The sequence below is a fragment of the Castanea sativa genome, chromosome 11 (assembly GCF_040712315.1).
Source record: "Castanea sativa cultivar Marrone di Chiusa Pesio chromosome 11, ASM4071231v1".
Taxonomy (NCBI): domain Eukaryota; kingdom Viridiplantae; phylum Streptophyta; class Magnoliopsida; order Fagales; family Fagaceae; genus Castanea; species Castanea sativa.
This window is the reverse complement of record NC_134023.1, coordinates 68,559,715-68,563,033: the sequence shown is the minus strand read 5'-3', so window position 1 is coordinate 68,563,033 and position 3,319 is coordinate 68,559,715. Positions and strand designations below refer to the sequence as shown.

The window sequence follows — 3,319 nt, the reverse complement described above, 5'->3', positions numbered from 1 at the left end:
TAAATAAAACGTAAGAAAGTCTGAAACTAAAGCAGCAAAGCCAAGCGCCCATTCATAATAATAAAAAAGAAGAAGAAGCCAAGCGCCCAAATAGAAATAATACCTAATAGCAGATGTTGCAGACCAGAGATGAGAGAACTCAAAACCTAGAGGCTAGAGCAGAGGTGCAAAGGCAAGCTTACTTGAGATGAGAAGGATTAGGAATCAGAGAGGTGGAGAAAGGCAAGCTTGCTTGAGATGATGAGAGAGGCGGAAAGCAGAGAGAAAAAAGCAGAGTTGCAGAGGGATTTAAGGGAACGGTAAAACTAAAAATTTTAGGGATTTGAGTTGTTTTATTTGTTTTGATTTGTGATTGTTTTATGGTTGATCTCTTAGACCGGGATTTGTAGCTTATCTTGTTGATTTTTGGTTTGTCTAGAGGATAAGAATATTATTTTTGGGCAATGATTTTGTTTAGAACCAATGTGTAACCGGATCTACCAAAATTTTTGTTTTTTGGTTAAAAGGATGGGTTGAAAATTAGACTTTATTTGAAAATAAATTTTTTTTTAACCCCTATTACCCATTTTTTTCTAAAATTTTGGGGGCTCCTTCCACTTGGGGGCCTTAGACAATTGTCTAATTGGCCTAGTGGAAGGGCCAGCTCTGTCATGAATAGTAGCAAAAATAAGATAAATAGTAGCAAAAATAAACTAAATAGTTAAAAAAAAAAAAAACTGGCTTTTTAAGCCAATATCAAACGTAACCTTAGTTTCCTTTTAAGAGTTTGTTAGGATAGAATCTTCTAAAATTAGTTCTAATCTATGTAAGCTCTATAAATAGAGCTCTCAGTGTATGTATTTGGACTCCATGAGCTTGGATTACAATTTTAACACTATTAAAAAAAACTGTCTCTCCCTCTCTCTCTCTCTAGCTTCCGACATTATTAAACATCTTCAAGCTCATAATCTTTCACACATAAGTCAAAAAATTCTATCCATGGCCGCCATGACCGATATCCAATACTAATGCAAGTTAGTACTTGTAAAAATACATATATTCAACTCAATTTCAGTGCAAAATGAGTCCACCATTACCAATTTGACCACAATTGAATTCCGCTATTATGAGTTTCTCAAAAAAAAAAAAAAAATCGCTATTATGCTGGGATCTCTTTATTGCAGGCACTGACACCTCAGCAGAAGGAATGCAATGGGTAATGGCTGAGCTCATTAATCATCCTTGTGTCTTCAACAAGGTTAGAGAGGAAATAGAATTTGTTGTGGGAAAGACTAGACCTGTTGAAGAGTCAGATACCTCAAATCTCCCTAACTTACAAGCAATTGTAAAGGAAACACTAAGTGTGCATTTGGCTCCAACTTAAAAGGCTAGCTTATTTTATTATTCAGCTTATTTTTGCTATTATTCATGGGCTTTATTGCACTTTTTAGTACTATTTATGAGTCCCACTGTACTATTTCAACTAATTTTTACCTTTATCTATAGTACTTTCAATAAAAAGTTTTCAGTTTCAGCAAAATCAGCAGATCTCAAACAGACCCTAAGCCTATACCCACCAGGCCCTCTGACAACAAGAGAATGCCACAACAATTATTGCAAAATCAATGGCTATGATACAGTGGCAGCTCTAATTAAGAATATTTTCCATAGTGGTTATTAAAAAAGTTTAATAAAAATAAAATTTGAATATATTAACATCACAAAATAAAAACATATGCAAATATATAAAGTTTTAAAATTTCATTTTACAAGTTTTTATATTTTGAAATCGTTATATGATATGATAATTTCACTATTAATGTTATCTGCTACATCTTTTTCAATATAGACAACCAAGCAATTATTAGGCTACCGATCTCCAATTCAATTACCAACATATTGCCCAAATAAGTGATAATATAAACAAAATACATTATCTTTTTGAAATAATGTATCACATAAATCCAACAAATTCGGTTAAAGACTAAAACAAGCACTAACAAACTAACTATTTGAAAAGTATACATTTTTTTTTATATAAAAAGATAGCAATTTTAAAATATGCCATTTGAAAACACAATTTTTAAAAATCACAATTAAACATTTGACTTGGGGTTTTTAGTCTAATTTGTTTGTTTTGAGCAATTTTTGAGAAGTGATACATCCATAATATTTTTGCAATACCTTCATAACAAAGCCTAGGTGATAAGTTTTTATTAGTTCTAATTTGAATTTACCACGGAATTTAATTTTCTATTCAGTAATAACAAGTAACAACCCGTTGCTTGGGATTTGTTACGAAAATGTTGCAAAAATGTTGTAAACATAGTATTTCTCACAATTTTTTAATTTAACATTCAACGGATTGAATTTTATTTTTAATGGACTTAATTGTTATGAAGGATATTTAAGTTCTTTTTAGGGTGGCCAAATTTTTTTCTAGGTGGTCAAAAGACCCATATTAGTTTAAAATTAAAATTTTTTTAAGGTATATTAAAATAAATAAATAAATTCAGGGTGGTCATGTGACCACCCTGATTAACCCTTGGCGCCGCCCCTGCTATGATATACCTGAAAAAACTGCAGTGGCAATCAATCTTTATGCCATTTTGAGGGATCCAGACTCATATATAGGATGATCCTAACGAGTTCCGCCTGGAATGGTTTTTAGTTTCACTCAATGAGCAAGAGAAATTAGACCAATGTCAAGTTGAAGGAAAGGGAAAAAGCTTTAATTTTGTACCATTTGGGGCAGGAAGGAGAGGGTGTCCGGGAGAGGTATGATGAATACACGGTCGCAAATTTGGTTCAATGCTTTGATTGGAAGGTTAGTGGAGAAGGAGATGGAGCTAAGGTTGATATGCAATCTGGACCAGGCATGTCATTGCACATGTCTCACCCACTAATAGTTCGTCCTATTGTTCACTTCAATCCATTTACTGCTTCAATGTAATCATATATGCATAATGCATAAAAAACTGCCCACTCGTTAAATTCTCAATAACAATAAGACCTAATTTGGCTTGGCTACTCAAAGTGAAACAAAGAGAAATGTTTTTGGTCAAACAATGTATTTTTCAAATTTCACTTACACAAAAAAAGAAACACAATAATGTCTTTGACATTATGGTAAAGAGAAACTATTATGGAGTGAACACCATAGGTTTCAAATCTTATTGTAATTTTTTTTTTTTCTCTAGCATAATATACAATTGCAATGAATTGTGTTCTTAAGTGATGAAAACATTCAGCTTTCCCATTTTGCAAGTTGAAATTTCTTATTTAGCATGCACATAAACAAGGTGGTTGCCCATGGTTGATATAAGAAGGTCCGGCTCCC

The 3,319-nt window shown here is 32.6% G+C and overlaps 1 pseudogene; it reads left to right on the top strand.

Annotated features, from left to right (window-relative positions):
• Window positions 1–1,105: 1,105 nt before the first annotated feature.
• LOC142617030 (cytochrome P450 93A2 pseudogene) lies at window positions 1,106–2,932 on the top strand (annotated as a pseudogene).
• Window positions 2,933–3,319: the final 387 nt, after the last annotated feature.